General features: G+C 47.1%; 1 pseudogene; it reads right to left on the bottom strand.

Annotated features, from left to right (window-relative positions):
- Positions 1 to 3,887: 3,887 nt before the first annotated feature.
- LOC471272 (keratin, type I cytoskeletal 19-like) lies at positions 3,888 to 5,005 on the bottom strand (annotated as a pseudogene).
- Positions 5,006 to 5,520: the final 515 nt, after the last annotated feature.

Below are 5,520 nucleotides of genomic sequence, written 5' to 3' on the forward strand. Positions count from 1 at the left end.
TGGTGAGACTGCCCCCATCCATGGTGAGACTGCCTCCTATCCGTGGTGAGACTACCCCCATCCATGGTGAGACTGCCCCCTATCCATGGTGAGACTGCTCCCTATCCATGGTGAGACTGCCCCCTATCCATGGTGAGACTGCCCCCATCCATGGTGAGACTGCCCCCTATCCATGGTGAGACTGCCCCAATCCATGGTGAGACTGCCCCCTATCCATGGTGAGACTGCCCCCATCCATGGTGAGACTGCCCCCTATCCATGGTGAGACTGCCCCCTATCCATGGTGAGACTGCCCCCTATCCATGGTGAGACTGCCCCCATCCATGGTGAGACTGCCCCCTATCCATGGTGAGACTGCCCCCTATCCATGGTGAGACTGCCCCCTATCCATGGTGAGACTGCTCCCTATCCATGGTGAGACTCCCTATCCATGGTGAGGCGCACCCATCCGTCTCACCTATCCATGGTGAGACTGCTCCCTATCCATGGTGAGACTGCCCCCATCCATGGTGAGACTGCCCCCTATCCATGGTGAGACTGCCCCCTATCCATGGTGAGACTGCCCCCTATCCATGGTGAGACTGCTCCCTATCCATGGTGAGACTCCCTATCCATGGTGAGGCGCACCCATCCGTCTCACCTATCCATGGTGAGACTGCTCCCTATCCATGGTGAGACTGCCCCCATCCATAGTGAGACTGCCCCCTATCCATGGTGAGACTGCCCCCTATCCATGGTGAGACTGCCCCCTATCCATGGTGAGACTGCCCCTATCCATGGTGAGACTGCCCCCTATCCATGGTGAGACTGCCCCCATCCATGGTGAGACTGCTCCCTATCCATGGTGAGACTGCCCCCATCCATGGTGAGACTGCCCCCTATCCATGGTGAGACTGCCCCCTATCCATGGTGAGACTGCCCCCTATCCACGGCTGGACGCTGCTCTCATGATCTCCCTTAATTGCTCAACTGGATGCTGGACTTGCCATATCCCCTCTGCCGATGCAGTTTGACTCCCACCAGATAGTTCCAAGGATGCCACTCATTCCTGTCTTTCCTTCATAATATGCTTTCTGCAGGACACCCTAATGCTGATTGGGGTACCTGGACTCGCTGGCCGGGCACCTCTCACCTGGCTGCCCAAAGAAGGTGTAGAGGTCCTGTTCTAGTGACTCTCCCTTACTCCTGTCTACAAGTCTCACCCACTCCCTTCTTGGATTCCCTTACCTCTACCCTGACATGGGTAGAAGTCCCCCTAGTGTTCTGGGCCTCCACCCCCTTCCCTTTCTTGATGCCACAAGCATGCAGTGGGGGCAGTTGTGGCCGCCATCTTGCTAAAGATTATATTCTAGTTACAGGGAGGATTTGGGAGTATAGAATAGATTTCTAAAGCTGTGTCAGCAGTCCTGAAATAGAAAGAAAATTTAATAATTTTTAAATTTAAAATAATAAGAAAATACAATATTTTGTGTAAGAAATAGATTGGCTTTAAGGTACCACTTTCTAGAAATTATAATACAAGCAGCTGTAGAATGGAAAAATTGTTCATTCTAAATGGTTCTTAATTAAAAAGAAAAAATAATTCTAGTTTAGGCATAATCTGTATGAATGGATAGCCTTCTCAGAACTCCCCAAATTCCCCTTCTTATGTAATTTTGTTTCCTTTCCTTTCCTTCCCCCTCCCTTCCTTTCCTTTCTTTTCCCTTTATTCCTTTCCTTTTTCCCTCCCCTCCCCTCCCCTCCCCTCCTCTCTCCTCTCCTTCCCTCCCCTCATCTCTCCTCTCCTCCCCTCCCCTCTCCTTTCCTTTCTTTCAGGCCTGGTTGTCCTTGGTGCTTTCATCACTCAGTGCATTGTCTAATGAGCTAACAGTTTTCAATTCAGTAATCATTGTTTCAATTTAAAAAAAATACCTTTCACAGACAATTTTGTGTTTAGCTTGAATTTATTTTAGATCAACTTATTTTAAATTAAAAGGTTACGAAACTTTTATGTCTTTACTCTGCTATATGATGTCATGCAATTTCATTGCCATGAATTTAAAAGGCTCATAGAAACAGAATACTAAAATACTACCAATATTAGAAATAATATGACTGTATAATGTTACAGACTACTGAGCCGAATGGTGGATATGGAAAGGTGCCTGAATTGTACAAAGGCAGGTTATTTGTCAAGGCAGTTTACTTGGACCATCCTGATCAGATAAATTACTCACTGTCCTCATAATGAAAATCAAGCGAAGCCTGGACTTAATTTTGACGGAGTAAAAAAGCTAGTTGATAGTGTGGAGGGGGATAGGAACCTCAGGAGAATGCACCTGGACTATTTCTCAGCTTGGTTTTGACACATGGAGTGTGTTGCAAGTAATTTATTACTAATAGTGAAAGCACTAAATTTGCACATGATCTGCCTTCTAAAAATACATACATTTGAGTGTAGTCAAGGTTATCTCAATGATATCATTGCTTCCATGTTCTTACAAGTATGTTTTCTTAAGTGAGAGAGAAAGATTGGTGTTAGCAAAAGTAGCACAGAATGCCACATAATCAATAGCTTGTTTATCAATATCCCCAGAAACATTGTAGAGAGCAAGCCTAACTAGTATATAGCCAATATATGTGGCAATTAAAAATGATTACAACGTTTTATTTTCAGGAAAAATGTATTTGAGTTTTGTGAAAATTATGGTATACCAGTGAGAGTGTGTCACCTGTGAGACTATTATCAATAATATGCTGTGACATGAAAAACTGTGAGCGTTCAAAGCTCTTATCATGGCCAGAAAAGGGAACCCTGAATAGAGTCAGGCAAATACCCTGGCTTTGGGGAAACTTTAAAAAAATTCAAGGAAAAAAATTGTTTTGACCCATGAAATTGAGTCTCAAATAAGATTATGGCTAATGAAGGGAGATTTTTTAAAACCAAGAAATAATTCAAATAAAATGGGAGACAGCTCAGGAAAGTTGAATCGTTGTCTATTTACCTCAAATTTTAAATGACATGTTTATAAGATATAAGAAGGGAGAGTAACCAAAGGTGAATAGGGAAATGTAGCAAATCTACTATAAAAGTTCTATAAAGTAAGACCCAAATGAATAGAGGATTTTAAAAAAGGTAAAGGTGGCCTTTTTTTGAGAAAAAAAAAAAGGTAAAGATGATTTTGAGGAAAAAAAAAGGTAAAGATGACCTTTTTTTGAGGAAAAAAAAGGTAAAGGTGACCTTTTTTTGAGGAAAAAAAAAGGTAACAATGACCAAAAGGAGCCATGAGGCTTTATTTTATTTTATTTATTTATTTTTCTAGAGATAGGGTCTCACTGTATTGTCCAGGCTGTAGTGCAGTGGCATGATCATGGCTCACTGCAGCCTCAACCTCCTGGCCTAAAGCTGTCCTCTCACCCTGACCTCCCAAAGGGCTGTGATTATAGCCATTAGCCACTGCACCAGACGGATGCTTCTTTTAGTCAAAAAGAACAAGGAGGGGAGAGTGACAACAGCAAGATGTTGAATGGGAAGGTCCCAGATTTCACGTCCCTTCAACAAAATATCCAACTAACAACTATCCACAGACAAGAACTTTTGTGAAAAAACCCCTAAATTGGGAATGAGCCTGACACTAGTGTGGACCACAGAACTGGATAAAAACCACATTAAAATGGTAAGAGAAATGGTCTTATTTTGACCACATCTCTCCTCCCTTCCCCCCAAGTTGGCAGAGGGCCACACAGACAGAATTCCCCTGGGTCCATGATTCTATTTTGTTTATCCTTGAGCCATAACATTTTATTGGTAGATCAGGGAAGAGCCAGGAGTAAGTGTCCCTTCCTTCCCATCCTCCTACCCAGGAGACACCCTCTAAAGGAGAGCAGAAGCCCAGGAGCCTGCCTCCTTAGAGGATCTTGGAGGTGGACAGGCTGTTGTAGTGCTCTTCCTGGCCCTCGAGCAGGCTGAGGTAGGTGGCGAGCACCTGCTCCAGCCACAACTTGATGTCCATGAGCAGCTGGTACTCCTGATTCTGCCTCTCACTGTCAGCTCGCACATCACCCAGCTGAGCTTCAATACTGCTGATCAGCGTCTGGATCTGCGCCAGCTGGGCTCCAAAGCGTGCTGGTGGCCTTCCAAGGCAGCTATCATGCTAAGCTGCCACTGCAGCTCAATCTCAAGACCCTGGAGGTTGCGCCGCAGGTCGGTGACCTGGGACCTGTTCATCTGGAGCTGCTCCATGTGGCCAACAACCTCCCAGTTCAGTTCCTCAGTCCAGCTGGTGAACCAGCGTTCAGCATCCTTTCGGTTCTGCTTGGCATGACCTCATATTGGCTCTGCATGTCACTCAGGATATTGGTGGCATCAGCGCCCAGAGCCGAATCCACTTCCACACTGATCTGGCCTCCCACTTGGCCCCTCAGGGCATTAATTTCCCCCTCATGGTTCTTCTTCAGGTAGGCCAGCTCTTCCTTCAGTCCTTCGGTCTGCATCTCCAGGTCGGTCCTGGCCAGGGTCAGCTCAACCAGCACCCCGTGCAGGCCATTATGTCAGCCTCCACACTCACGAGCAGAGTCTGCTCCCTCTCATACTTAGTTCAGAAGTCATCTGCAGCCAGACAGGCATTGTTGATCTGCAGGACAATCCTGGAATTCTCAATGATGTCACCAAGAATCTTGTAGCACAGGTACTCGATGGTCCCGTAGTAGTGGCTGTAGTCATGGGAGGGCCTGGGGCACACGATTTAAAATGGGAAAACCACAAGAGACAGACATCCAGCTTCCCTAGCATTCTGAGGTGCATTCCTGGAAGCTCAGTCTTGCCTTATGGGGGACACTGGGAGTAATGGCATGGTTAGACAGTCTGGGGTCAGTTAGAAACAAAAAAAGGAGGCAGAGCTCACAGTGACCAGTGTGCAGATCTTGGCAGTAGCTCTGTGTTCCTGCCAGCTGTGGTGCCTAGTCAGAGATACCAGCCAACAGCACAGCCCAAGTCCAAAGCTGGACTGATCACTCCCAGAATCATGGTGGGAAGTTCAAGCTGGCTTTAGTCTCTAGACATCCAGCATCCACGACCAGCCTCAGAGCCTATTTCAAGGCCCTGCCTACTCAGGGAGATGCCCACAATATTGCATTTCTTCAAAGCACAGGTGCCAAACCTGCCTGACATGGGAGGCCAAAAAGTGGCTTGATCTGGCCCCAGAGCCCACATCAAGGCACCACCCAGGCAGGGCAACAAGCCTCAACTGTGCATTTCTATGGAGTATAGCCTCTGATCCCATTTGTCCCGAATGGCAACTCTGCTAGCATCAAAACCCAGCCTGCAGCCTTGCCCAGCTGTGGAACCCAAACAGTGATACCACCCAGCCAGGGATATACCCTGTTACCTGGCTGATCAGGGACCATCATGTTGCTTGGCCATCAGCTTCACCTGATAGCAGAGCCCAGCCAGTGGTCTCACTTCACAGCAGAGCCCAGCCAGCAGTCTCAGACAACCTCAGAGCAACGGCAGTGGCCCAGCCAACCAGAGAACCCAACAGC

Source organism: Pan troglodytes, chromosome 3 (assembly GCF_028858775.2).
Source record: "Pan troglodytes isolate AG18354 chromosome 3, NHGRI_mPanTro3-v2.0_pri, whole genome shotgun sequence".
Classification (NCBI taxonomy): domain Eukaryota; kingdom Metazoa; phylum Chordata; class Mammalia; order Primates; family Hominidae; genus Pan; species Pan troglodytes.